The sequence below is a fragment of the Rattus norvegicus genome, chromosome 5 (genome assembly GCF_036323735.1).
Source record: "Rattus norvegicus strain BN/NHsdMcwi chromosome 5, GRCr8, whole genome shotgun sequence".
Classification (NCBI taxonomy): Eukaryota; Metazoa; Chordata; class Mammalia; order Rodentia; family Muridae; genus Rattus; species Rattus norvegicus.
Window position 1 is genome coordinate 124,891,139 of NC_086023.1, and position 13,279 is coordinate 124,904,417.

Sequence of the window (13,279 nt, forward strand, 5' to 3'; positions counted from 1 at the left end):
GAGTTCTTCATCCTGACCCATAGCCAGAGCGAAGAGAGGGGGAGAGGGAGGGAGGGGGAGGGGGAAGAGGACAGGAAGAGGGAGGGAAAGGGAAGGCGACAGGGAGAGGGAGAAGGACTTTTGAAGTCTCAAAGCCCACCCCAGTGACACACTTCCCCCAACAAGGCCACACTTTTTAATCTTTCTAATCCTTTAAAATACTACCCTTCCTGGCCCTTGGGAGCCATTCTTATTCAAACCACCACAGGTAAGTAAAAGAAAGAGGCTACTAGAGACAGCTTGGAGGGGCAAATGGTGAGTGTTATTTTGTAATCACTCCAAATAATCTTTCAGAAATTTTTTAGTTAACTGAATGATATGGTTTACAGCTTCCTAACCTCTGATAGTGAGTTTCCTAAAATGCCCTCAGATATTGACTCCCTGTCTCTTTTGACAGTGTTGGGCTTTGGAAAAAGAGTTTTCATAAGAACATTGCTCTTCTATTCTGCTTTCCTTCTCTCTTGATTTGTGTGTCCTTCGATTTCCGTGTTGTAGAAAGTACATAGTACTTTATAGACGTGAAGGACTGGTGTGCCCTTCCTGGCTGGGATAATCACGTGGTACTCAATCATTAGGTAACCAGACAAATTTTAAGGAGATTATTTAGATACTCCCGAGAGTGTCCTAAATAATTGCCCTTGTGAGCAGTCACCTAGAGAGGTGATCTGCATATGCTTCCCAAGCGTCTTTCAGCCACAGCTCAGATTTTATTTCCTTAGTTTCAACCCGAAAGAATAGTCCCTTGTCAGACTACACTATGCATCTGACTGGATTCCTGGCTCCTGTAAGTCCTTCCAAAAGATAATCTAACTCCAAACAAAGGCTTGTCCTCTTAGATAACATAACTCAGGATAGGAATGCAATTGTCTGTGGAGAGGTAGAAGAACATTTTGGAATCTGGTATTCAGGATCAATGATAAAGTAGGAAGTGTAGAATTTGTTGTTGCTGCTGCTGCCGTTGAGTAGAACAGAAGGAGGCAAGATGATATCCTGGTGCCCTGTACTCCTCTTCCACAGTCAGCATGCTCTGACAACCACAACTCCCTCTCACCCCTTGCAGGAGAATTCCTCCAACCTTAGGGCTTTGGACTCTGAATACCATTCAAAACCCTATTCACACACAGACACAGGCACAGGCACAGGCACAGGCACAGGCACAGGCACAGGCACAGACACAGGCACAGGCACAGGCACAGGCACAGGCACAGGCACAGACACACTTTCAGACTGAAGGACTGAAGTTCTCTTTCTCTGCTGGGGAGACCAGAAAGCTGTGGCTCAGTCTTTCTCTGTTTTCTCTGCTTCTCCTGGCCTCTTTCAAATTGTCTTGTCTTATGGTTATGTGAGCTCCTCTCAAACCTTTGACCCCTCCTAATTCACAGAAAGACCATGTTGTTTCAATCTTGTGGGAGACGTCTGTCTCTTTACAAATGCTTTCCTCACATATGCCTGCCCTCTATCCAGTCATGCTCAGAACAGTTCTTCATCCCTGCCGAACTCCCTTCAGTCCAACAGAATGCCTCTTCCAAACCCTTCCACCAGGTGAACCCTGCCTCTCCTTGTTGAGTAGGAGGTGCTGCCAGGAGACTGGAGGAGAAGACAAGGGAGAAGCGGAGTTATTCTTCTCTATGAAGCCTCAGGAGATACACATGTTAGTAGTCATGTGGTTCTGGCTCCCCCTGGATGTTCTCAGATCTCAGCCTGATGATATCTCCAGGCTAGTGGCTTCTTCCAGTTTTTTACTAACCTCTGGTTTTCTTGTAGCTCTCAGGGTAGGACCAGATCTCTGTATGAAATTCTCTCTGTCCAATATTAGGAGAACTCCATGTTCTTGCAATTGCACACTGACAAATAGGCCACTCCCCACTCCATCTAGCAGTATCCTAAGAAGTCCGGCTTAACCATACAGTCAGTTGAAAGGATACATCACTGGGGTGTTTACCTATAACAGATGAAATTTGTATTTCCATTCTCTAAGACCTTTATGGCTCCTCCAAATATAGCTTTTCCGACTCACTTTTAGAAGAAGGTTCCACGTTTTCTAGCTCAGTGCCCTATTCCCAAACCCCTTGTTCAAGTTAACCAGCACTGTGTGGCATTTGCATCTCTGACAGATGGTCAAGACAGAGTACAGAGAGGGATCATCAGATCAGAAATGCTTCAGATCCACAGAGCCGGCGCTGCTGGCTGGGCCTGCAGCACAGTGTGAAGGACTGAGTACCCTTCCACTTTCCCAGTCTGATATGTGACTTTCGCCAGAATGAGGCCAATTTACTGTTATTCCCAGAGCCCAGGGCAATTTTCACATGAAGGGAAGATGCACATTTGTGGCCAAATAGGCAGATTTGGACATTGGACTGGATGCTAAAATGTCCCCCCTGTGCTTGAGGCAGGCACACAGCCGGATGACTGCCTTGAAGCTGCCTGAAACATTATTTTATTTCCATGGTCTGAGCTGATTAGAAGCCAAGCATTTGGAAAGGATCTGGGAATAGCTGGGGGGGTTTGCATCCCAGCTACTTGAAAACAATGGCAGCCCTCAATCTATGTTGCCTTTCTTGAGCGTGGCTGTCAAGGTGGGTGGTGGGCACATCAGAAACAGAGTTCTAGGTAGAAAAGAGAAAATCAGGCAAATATCTGGACAGCAATGAATCACTGTAAGCCCAGGAATGAAGAAATCAACTGCACAGGCATCTGTAGCCAAAGGTGGAATAGCCCCAGAATCCAGTTATGGAAAGTTATAAAGAGCCTTTGGTATGTGAAAAAACTTTAGACTTCACCCCTTGTGGTGGGGTCAGGGGTGTTTTTTCATTGCACAGTATTACTATCACATTTACCTATGGGAAGATCAATCTGGAAAGACCCAGAAAACTTGCTTGATGTGGAATGGGAGACCAGAGACAGGGGCATCCTGGGTCTAAACATACATCTCCCTATAGAGGAGACTCACTAAAGAAATTATCTAGGGCAGGGGTCCTCAACCTTTCTAATGCTGCAATCCTTTAATACAGTTCCTCATGTTGTGGTGACCCTAATCATAAAATTATTTTCATTGCTACTTCATAACTGTAATTGTGCTACATTTGTGAATCATAATGTTAATATCTGATAAGTAGGATATCTGATATGTGACTCCTGTGAAAAGGTTGTTTGACACCCCCCAAAAGGGATCATGCCCCACATATTGAGAACCAATGGACTAGTGAGATCTTCTAGAAGCCTAATAGTCTTCTGAGGTGAAACTGAACTAAGTCCCTTGATGACAAAGACTGTTCTGACTTCCGGTGGGTAAGAACCAAGTACCAAATACAGGAGTGGGCACAGAGACAGAGCCTTTGCCAGTCGCTGCCGAATGATGCACAGAGAATGGCGTTTAGGAAGGTCCAAAGTATCTTCAAGGAAGGTGAATGATCTTTCTGTTGCTGGAGCAGGTCAAGGGGTCAGATCTTGGGTTAGGTTGTGGTCTTGCTCGGTTTGACATGTTTGTGGAAGACTCAACTGAGAACCTTCATGGGCATCTGGATACAGGTCGCTCGTTATGTCCTCAATACAGAGAACAGCACCTACCTAACTCAATACCATGAGCCGGTACTCAAAAATATGTATTGAAAAAATGAACAGGTCAGGAATTCAGGAAGGGCCTGAAGTTCTTGACCACCTTCTGTGTGGCAGAGGTTGCCAATCTTCTGTCCCCAATTATTGATCCCCTATAGTACTTGAGAATGCAAGCACCCTGGAAAGATTCACCTGTGACCTAATGTTGGCTCCTTAAAGTGTAGACATTGTCCTTTTGTTCACTTCTGCATTTCTTGGCCTACTCTAGCTCACAGAGAAAATGAGACTAATATTTGTTGAATGCATGAGGACCTAGGAACATTTGATGTGGGCATGGATAGGATGTAAGGAGTAGCCAAGAGCAGGGAGGTACCCAGCAAACTGGCTGATCATGCTCATCACGGAACTTTCAAGTTTGTCACTCTTCTGTAGCCCTCCCAGTTTCCTCTTCCTCCCCGACATGCCAAACCAGGCCCAATCAAACCCTGCTGTTCTTTCATCTGCAAAATGGGGATTTAGGGCATATCCTACCTAGTGCTTGCAAGTACTACATGAGGTAATTCAATGCAACAAATGTCCACAAGGGTGATTAGATGCCTCACTGTAAAAATGCCTCTGAACAAGTCACTGCACACTGAGTTCTCCCTGGCTAATGTCCATGTGGATTGTGCCACCATGGCTAGAAGCATCCCCTGCTCATGGAGAAACACATCTTATTGGCAGAAGCATACCTGCCCTCCGGGGATCCCTTCCTTTCAATGACAAAGACTTTCTTCTTATAATCTGAATAAATAATCTGCCTCCTTCAGCCTCTCCAATCAGATCACTATCTCTCAGACAGGCCATGGTGGTGAGGCCTGTCAGCACCTCCCCTCCTCTCGAGCTGTTGCACTGACTCTTCATTGCTTGGGTCTGAGCTTATGACCATGCTGCTAACACTGCTAGTGAGTGGGGGGGGGATGGATATGAGCAGAGGAAGGCCACATGATAAATGCCACAACTCCTGAAAGCATAAACCCTGCCTTGCACCTTTTAGCCCTCTTAAGGTCTGCTCAGGAGAGCTGCTTGTCAGTTGTTGATCTAGATCTCTTCTCTCTTTAGACTGAGCCCCCTCCCCCACCCTCAGTCCCATTAGGACTAAGAGTCAAATCTTGATAGCTCTGTGAAGCCTGCCTCCCTCTCTGAACAGAGACATAGGTTTCCCTCTGTAAGTGAGAGGCTGGAGAAGTACTATGTTCCTGCAGGAGTTACCTACTGTGACTGCTTCTCCCTATGCCTCGTATAATTTCACAGTTGCAACCATGTGGAAGTAGAATGTGATTCCATTATACGGATCAGAAGGCTGAGGAGCCGATAAGACAGAGCTGACATGAAGTTGAATCAGAATTGGCCAGAAACCAAATCCACAATAGCAAGACTTTGTCCACGTTGCCCACAGAGCATGGATTTTGTAGCTTTGATTTTGTCTCCTCTAGGGCAAGAATCTCTCCTCTTCTACCTTGATGCCCAGACACACTGGGCAGGTCTAGAGGCCTTGATCACAGAGCAAGATCTTTTCAGGCCCAGAAATTATCAACCAAGTAGGTAGGAAGATGGGGGCATCCCCCTAGCAGGAAGACCTGGTGTCATTCTTCCGCTAGTCTGATGCACATTAAACAGTCTTTTGTCGCTAAGGTGTCATTATATCTTGCCTAGTCCCCAGCCTCCATTGCATGTTCCTGGCTCTGCCAGCTGGGCATCTGCTTCTAGTCTTCATGTTCACGTGCCTTCTGTGAGAGGCCCTAATGCTTGTCTGCTTGTCTGATGCTCTGGCACCTTTCCTAGGCACATCAGGCTCTCTCCCTGGGCATTGAAATCCGTCTCTAAGATGCTGCCAGTAACTCTCTAAGTGTTTGACACCAACTCTTCCTCAGATCATAGTAATGTCACGCCTGTGAGCTTCTGTGAGGTCATCAGCCCACTATGCAATGACTACAAGCATCTGATGTTACCTCACCAATAAGGGCTGAGTTTGAAACCCAGCTCTGCTTCTTATGGGCCATGTAAACTAGAGATCTCTTTATACTTCAGTTTATCCATTTGTATCATATGATTAAGAGCACTGACAAAATAGGATTATGATACATGTAAAGTAATAACCACTGTTACTCAGAGGAGCTCAGATCATATCAGTCAGCACTACAGTCTGATCTTCCATTGATGCCCCACCCACGGAGTTGGCTAACCCTTCCCATTTCAGGACATTTTCCCATTCGGTCTGTGCTAACTCTTCCCATTGACTTTCTTTTCCCTTTCAAAGTAACCATGATTTTATAATGAATACAGGACAGGTGTATCAGTCAGGATAAGAGAGACTTTGCCACAGTTACAAATTACTCCAGATTCTTCGTCCTTTAAAGCAATACAGTTTTATTCATAGTTCAAGCTGGTGCTTGGTTAACAGAAGCCGAATCATAGTTCTCTTAGCAGCTCAGGGATACAGACCACTCTGGTTCTGTGCCTAGTCCATCATAACCAGACATGTTACATGATTGCTGCAAAAAGAAAGGGAGGTGGACAATTTAATAGTCCCACAAGTCATATTCACTTCTTTTTACTACAGACTATTCCCAAATGTGGTCACATTCTTAAATCTGCTTCCAAGTATGGTTAGAAATACACTCTTCTCCTGGGCCTAAGACTGGGAGATAAAAGTTAGATATGATGAGAACAAAGTGTCCTGCCTCCCCTCCTTAGCTATATTTATAGAATAACAACCACAGCTTCGATGTGTGAGGAAGACTGGTTGCATCGCAGTACCCCTTCTCCACACTCTTCAGCCCTGGAAAATGACCCACTAATCAGTATTGCAGCCCTGCCAACCTCAAAGGACATGACCCTCTTATTTAACACTCCATCCCACACGTGGACCAAAAGCATTTGCTTTTCCACTATTGCAGAGTAGAAGTTAAAATGAAATATCTAACAATAACAGGTTTTATAACATGGTTGCCGGCGACGCATGAAGAACAAATAAAAAATGCTCCTTTTTCTTTTTCAAAATAAATTTTAAAGTTCTTTAACTTGGATGTTCTTAAACCCCTTCCCTGCATCCACAGTCCAGAAGCCATCTTGCTTCTGCAGTCCAGGGATGCTTGCATGCACCGTCTACCCATAAAACATAAGCACAACATTTAAGGCAGAAGAACCAGAGGAAAAGGGGTGTGGACGTGAGTGCTAGAGAAAAGCCACCCCTGCCTCAAAGGGAAGAGCAATGCCACCTCTCAGACTTCAAGAGAATTTTCTAATGCGTATGAAGTCAGCTTGCTTTTAAAACTATGATTCATGAGAACCGTTCCAATGTTTATGATTAAAATGTTTGTGTCCTTCCTCAAATTCATGTTGTAGTTTAATATATCCCATGTGGAGGTTTTCAGAGGGCCTTCTGAAAGAGCTAGCAGGAAATATGGCAAGGCCTTTTTGCCCTCCTGTCTCCCACCCTGTGAGGATCCAAACGCATTCATCCTGTGCAGAGCGTGCTGTGCTAAAAGCATCTCCCTGAAAGCAAAGACTGGGCTCTGAGCAGACACCTGCTACTGTCTTGATCTCGGAGTTCTCAGCCTCCGTGACTATGATCATTAAAGTTACTCTATTCCTAGATCAGACAGTCTAAGGATTTTGTTTTAACAGCACAAATAGACTGAGATATCAATTGACCTATGGATTTTGTGGCAAGCCCTACCATCCCTACATCCTAATAACTCCTGGCCTTTATGCATTACAGTCATGAGGTGTGGCTATGCCTTGAAGTCCTGATATAAGTAAATGAGACCCAAAGAGAGAGAGAGAAATCCCCAGCTTGAGTTTTCTAACTAAGGACCCACTTTTCTGGGTGATGGAACATGGGAGTGATTGATATCGGTAATGATTTCCTACTTGCCTAGGAGTCAAGTATTCCCCATCTCCTTGCCACGGGGGAGTATTCCTTCTTTGATCTCAACAAGACAAGCATATCAGAAAACATCTTAATAATTCATCTGAGCGGAGCATACATAATGTAACTGGCATTAGTAGAGGAAGGAAATTTCTATACAAGAAACCAAGGACTACCACATCCCTAGCTCCAAGCAGGACACCTGGTGCAAAACAGCTGCTAAAATTCTCCTTAAATGATCATGAAAAAGTGGGGGACGCATGGGCTGTTGAGGTTATCACAGTAGTTGAGAGCATTTGCTGCTCTTGCAGAGGACCCAGGTTCAGGTCTCAGCACCCACCTGTCAGCTCACACCACCTGTAACTCCAGCTCTCCAGGATCCCTTACCCTCTGGTTTCCACAAATACCAGGATGACAGTGGCCCATATCCACCTATGCAGGCAAAACATTCAGACATACAACATAAAAATAAGCAAATCTTTGAAAAGAGGTTGTTTAAAGGAGACCAACTTGACTTGGTCATGTTTGCTTAACATTCTTCAAGGTCAAAGTTTAAAAGGTATGAATTTGCATGGGATATGTTGAGAGGACCATGGGTGAACTTGGGAGAGAGAAATGGGGAGGTCATATTTCATTGTATATGGTATGGCATTCTCAAAACTAAGGAAAAGTTATATTTTACCGATTCTTTGAGAATTCCATATAATACACTTTAATCATATCCACTGTCCCTTCCAAAACTCTTCTCAGGTCTACTCCAAACTACCTTACCCACCCATCCTCATGTCCTCCTTTAAAAAAAATTTGAGTTCTGTCTTAGTCAGGGTTACTATTGCTATGATGAAACATGGTGATCAGAAGCAACTTGGAGAGGAAAGGGTTCATTTAGCTTGTCCTTCCTCATAATAGTACCATCATTAAAGGGAGTCAGGGCAAGAACTCAAACAGGACAGAGAACCTGGAGGCAGGAGCTGCTGATTACTGGCTCCCTATGACTTGCTCACCCTGTTTTCTAGAACCCAGGACCACCAGCCTAGGGTTGGTACCACGCAAAATAGGCTAGGACCCCCCCCTTCAAACACTAATTAAGAAAATGTTCTACAGCCAGATCATTTTCTCAGTTGAGATCCTTCATTTCAGATGACTCTAGCCTGTGTCAAGTTGACATAAAACTAAATAGCACAAGTCCAATCTGTATTACCCATGTGCTTTGGATATGAGACCTGTCCTGGAGTGTGGTTAACTTACAAGAGGTGACATCCTTAAAGAAAACGGTTTTCTTTTCCCAGTAGATATCAAATTCCAAAAACTCCTAATCTATGGATGGGGCTTTGTGCCATCCCCATGCTGGGATTTTGTCTAGCTTGAGTTTATACAGGTCTTACACATTCCGTCATGATGACTATGAGTTCACATGCAATTGTCCTGTGTGTCAAAAATTATTTTTTTTAATTAATTTACAATCTGGGGGCTGGAGAGATGGCTCAGTGGTTAAGAGCACTGACTGCTCTTCCAGAGGTCCTGAGTTCAAATCCCAGCAACCACATGGTGGCTCACAACCATCTGTAATGAGATCTGATGCCCTCTTCTGGTGTGTCTGAAAACAGCTACAGTGTACTTATATATAATGAATAAATAAATCTTTAAAAAAATTAATTTACAATCTCTGCCCCCTCTTCACAGATCTCTGGGCTTTGTGAGCAGAAGCATGATATAAATATACCATTTAGGGCTGAATATTCCATAGTTTCTTCTTATTCTCTGCACACTGACCAGTTGTTCTCTTAATTGCAAGAAGAAACTTCTCTGAGGAGGGTTTGAGAGATGTACTAATAATCTCTGGGCATAACAATATGCCATTAGGAATAATTTTAATGGGGGAATAGATGTGGTCATATTTCATTGTATAAACTATGAAATTCTCAAAACTAAAGAAAAATTCATCTTGCTAAATCACATGTTAGCATGCTATTAATTAATATAAATAGAAAATGGGAACACTAAGTACTGGATTATACACTTTTCTCAAGCAAAGAACAAGTAAGCCTTTTATAGGTTGACAGACCTCCAAGATAGTTCTAGGCATTTCATCATAACATATAAACTACAAATAGGCTTATATTGTACAGTAATTCATTCCACATTTCTGATTCTTTGCCCATCCCTTCCTACCCACCTACCTGCCTGTCCTCTATAGAACCCTCACCTTCTCTTTAACCGTCTTATTTTATTTGATATCTTAGCACTCGAGTCTTTTGAGGCTCCCATGAGGAATGGAAGAGAAGAGGTGGCTCAGTGGAGTGTGGAGTCTGGGTCCTTCTCGCTCATGGGAAAAGTCTGATGGTCAAGCGCATGTCTGTGGTCCAGTGCTTGCAGGCAGAGACAGGCGTATGCCAGGGGCTGGCAGAACAGGTGTAGTTCATGAGCTCCAAGTTCAATGTGAGCCCTGTCTCGGGGATAAGGTAGAGAATGACAGATAAAAACACCTGATGTCAACTTCTGACCTCCACATGCAAAAACACACACACACACACACACACACACACACACACACACACACACACACACACACACCACAAAGCAGGGGCAGCTTATAGAGAAAATGAAAAGGAAGAATCGAACCTGAGTGCCAGAGCATCTGCCATGATCTTTCTGATCTCGCCCTCTTCGGTGAGAAGAAGAAGGGAAGCAACCCTGAAAACTCTGTCATGAAAAATAGAATACAACAGATGTTGTGTCGCTTGTTATATGATAGACTTCCAATAAATTTAACTTCCTTTCCCCTTTCCTTCTTTCCCCTTTGAAAGTAGTCGGGGTATAAATTATACATAAACAAATTACATGTTCTGCTGAAAGTCCTCAGACATGATTAATGTAACCAATAATAGCGTTAATATTAATAGCGGGCTACTCCAGCAGCAGCATCCTGAATGACAATCAATCTGCGCGCCCCAGCCTTGTCGCCACATGACAGATCGCGCTCAAGGCTTACCCAGGGAAATGGAGAATGCACAGGCTTTCTTCCCACTTTTCCATTTAAAAAAAAATTCCTTTTTTTTTCCGTTAGGGTATTGTGGATAAGCCGTTACTTGCAGTGCAAAGTGTAAGTAATATATTTGCCAAGAAATGAAAAACCATGACGTGATAGGAATCACTAAGCAGCTTCAAGTAATATCTAAGGCTGAAAGGTTTGGAACAATCCAGAATGTGCCGGAATACAGTTGTCTGATGCTCGCTGCCTGTTGCGTTATTTTTCCTGGGAATTCACAAATGAATGTTTGTTCACTCCAGATAGGCTGAAACCAGGGACCAAAGTTATGATTGTGCCCAAGTCTAGCTCAGTGATCCAATGAGTCTATTGAGAGAACTACAGAAGCACAAGCCAGAGGTTCTTTGAAGGATGTAGGTAGCCCCCAAAGAGCTTCACCACTGAAAAGTCTCACCCTAGCGTGAGCAGTGACTTCCCCCAAACTGCAAATATGGGGGAAGTCACCATTAACTCTTCACCTCTTATAGATCTCCCTAGCCTACAGGCACTTTGGACAGAATTACACCTAGAATGTAGAACACAGAAGGCAGAGAATGGCTAGAATTTTAGGTAAAGGTCTAAAGACCCTTCCAAACCCCTCCTTCTGTGAGGGAAGGTAAACAGATTTTGTCTTTTGTAGGTAGCCATAGGCTCTCTGGAGAAGATGGTAGTGACTGTTATGTTTCCAGGGCAGTGGCCCAAAGAATAGATGGGCCCTTAATGAGGGTGGGTTGGGGTGGTTTGAATAATAATGGCCCCCACAGACTTGTAGGGAGTGGCACTATTAGGAGGTGTGGCCTTGTTGGAATGGATGTGGCTTTTTGGGAGAAAGTGTACCACTAGCAGGTGGACTTTGAGGTCTCAGAAGCTCAAGCCAGGTCTAATGGCTCACAGTCTCTTCCTGCTGCCTGCAAATCCAGATGTAGAACTCTCCACTCCTTCTCCAACACCATGTCTCCCTGCATGCCGCCATGCTTCCCACAATGATGACATAAGCCAGCCCCAATTAAATGTTTTCCTTTGTAAGTGTTGCCATGGTCACGGTATCTCTTCAAGGCAACAGAATTCTTAAAAAAGAGGGGCACATCATGTCCCCTATAGGAAAAGCAAACCAAAGATAGTAAAAGAAATATATAGAAGAAGTTAAGCCCAAGTTCAGTCTATCTGTTAAGATCTCCAACCTCCCACTTTCAGAACTTAATTGGGGGAAACCACTTTAAACTTCTAAGTTCTCAGATCCTGTGGGCTTATTGTTTGGTATTTCTTGAAAATTGAAAGAAAAGGCAAACGGGCTGGCTGCGAGGGTGGAGTTGGCTGTCTGGACTGGAATTCCTATCCTTCCATTTGCTAAATGCTGCCCAGAGGAGGCTACTTAACTTGTGCGTGCCTCAGTTCTCAGCTAGAGAGTAGAGCTCATACGAAAGATAATTAAGGAGCGGTCTGAAAGGTCTATGGTGCTGTTCTCCAGAGGCAATAGTCTGAGACACGCAGCCAGCCATTTCCTTGTCCCTGATTAACTGGAACTCATGGGGCCATTTCTCCTGGCCCGGGGCTAGAGCAGATCCTCTGAGTACCAGGTACTTGGTCAGATTTCATCTTTCTTGACTGATAGTGTTCATTCCTAAGGTATAGTGAGATATAGTTTTACTCTGGTCAAAACTCAAACTTCAAATCTCCAATTCTTCACAGTGACTGGATTTGCTCCCTTCCCCCTCCCCGTGTCAGCTGTGTGATTTGCCTTCGGGTGGAGCTGGACACCCACTCACTGGGATCTGCTCACTCACAGGATCGGGGCTCGTGAGCAATTGGAGATCACTGGGGTTGGGGGTGAGGGATGGAACTGCGCTACCTCATTCCCGCAGTTAGGTGTGGCCTGTGCATTGCGACACGGACACAGCGATTTAAGGTAAGTGGAGAAAGGAGAGGAACGGCATGTGGGGCCTTGTAAAGTGCTAAGCACCATACCATGGTTCAGATGGCCATCAGTCCTGAAGTTAACCTTGTTGACCTTCATTTTAAAGACTAAGAACATCACAGAGGGACTTGTGGACCTTCTCCAGGCCAACCGTTAGAGGGACAAGAGTATTTCCCATCTGCATCTTATGATAATTAACATGGTGCCAAGCATAATTCTCCTACTGTCTGTTTACCTTGAAAAGTTTTTATTATTTATAATATCTAATACAGTGTAAGTGATAGATGATACATTATTAAAGAAAAAATGCCAAAAACTGTCCATTCATATTTAGTTCAGATGTAATCCTCCTGCCCTCTCCATTTCCCCGGCCCTCCCTCCACTGAACCCTTCGGCCCCCGCAATTTCCTCTTCCCCTCTCATTGCCCCAAAGTACCTTTGGCCTCACTGAAGTCATAATGTTTGTCATCAAGAGATAAATGAGTGGGGCGAGTGACATGGCCCTGTGGTTAACAGCACTTGCTTCTACGAAGGACCTGGGTTTGGTTGCCAGCACCCACATGGTGGCTTTCAATGGTCTGCGACTCCAGTCCCAAAAGATAAAAAATAAAAGACAAACAAACAAATGAACAAAAAGTCCTCTTCTGGCTCTGCAGGCACTTCAGACATGTACTGCACATAAATACATGGAGGCAAAATGCACACAGAAGGGCTAATTAATTTGAAAATTATACAATATATTTTGTTATAGTCTTTCCCCTCCCCCACTCCTCCCAGATCTTGCCATTCCTACTCACCCAACATCATATTCTTTCTCTCTCTTAAAACA

The 13,279-nt window shown here is 44.2% G+C and overlaps 2 long non-coding RNA genes across 8 annotated transcripts; one reads left to right on the top strand and one right to left on the bottom strand.

The window, feature by feature from the left end:
* Positions 1-5,983: 5,983 nt before the first annotated feature.
* On the bottom strand, positions 5,984-11,547 carry LOC102547236 (uncharacterized). 6 transcript variants are annotated; one of them, XR_010051941.1, is made up of 5 exons: positions 11,428-11,547; positions 10,130-10,210; positions 9,714-9,953; positions 7,848-7,939; positions 5,984-6,128 (listed from the first exon to the last, which is right to left on the bottom strand). It is a non-coding gene; the product is annotated as an uncharacterized LOC102547236 (long non-coding RNA). The 6 variants fall into 6 exon arrangements; XR_010051942.1 differs by having other exon boundaries at positions 9,688-9,953; XR_010051940.1 differs by having other exon boundaries at positions 11,373-11,527.
* LOC120103169 (uncharacterized) lies at positions 11,109-12,766 on the top strand. 2 transcript variants are annotated; one of them, XR_005505272.2, is made up of 3 exons: positions 11,109-11,151; positions 12,225-12,441; positions 12,557-12,766. It is a non-coding gene; the product is annotated as an uncharacterized LOC120103169 (long non-coding RNA). The 2 variants fall into 2 exon arrangements; XR_005505273.2 differs by lacking the exon at positions 11,109-11,151 and adding an exon at positions 11,614-12,112.
* The last annotated feature ends 513 nt before the right edge of the window (positions 12,767-13,279 follow it).